Consider the following 497-nt stretch of genomic DNA (forward strand, 5'->3'; position numbering starts at 1 on the left):
TATTTTCAAAAATATACTTTTGCCAATGCAAATTCAGACATTGCCTCTGCAGTATATAATAACCCTAGGCTGGATGTGGTGTCTCATGTCTGTAATCCCAGTGCTTTGGGAGGCAGAAGCATCACTTAAGGCCAGGAGTTGGAGACCAGCCTGGGCAACATAACCTTGTCTCTACAAAAAATAATTAGCCAGGCGTGGTGGCACACACCTGCAATTCCAGCTACTTGGGACCCCAAGAGTTTAGGCTGCAGTTAGCAATGATGGTGCCACCATACTCCAGCCCGTGGATGACACAGTGAGACCCTATCTCAAAAAAAAAAAAAAAAAAAAAAAAAAAAGATAACTATGCTTTTTAAAAAAATTTTCTTTGACTCAATGTGAGAACCAAATCGTAAGAACATTTGGTTGCAGATGTTATGGGTTACCTTGTGTTAATTAAAATTTTTAGGCCAGGAACAGTGGCTCATGCCTGTAATCCCAGCACTTTGGGAGGCCAA

This window comes from Mandrillus leucophaeus, unplaced genomic scaffold (assembly GCF_000951045.1).
Source record: "Mandrillus leucophaeus isolate KB7577 unplaced genomic scaffold, Mleu.le_1.0 Scaffold295, whole genome shotgun sequence".
NCBI classification, from domain to species: domain Eukaryota; kingdom Metazoa; phylum Chordata; class Mammalia; order Primates; family Cercopithecidae; genus Mandrillus; species Mandrillus leucophaeus.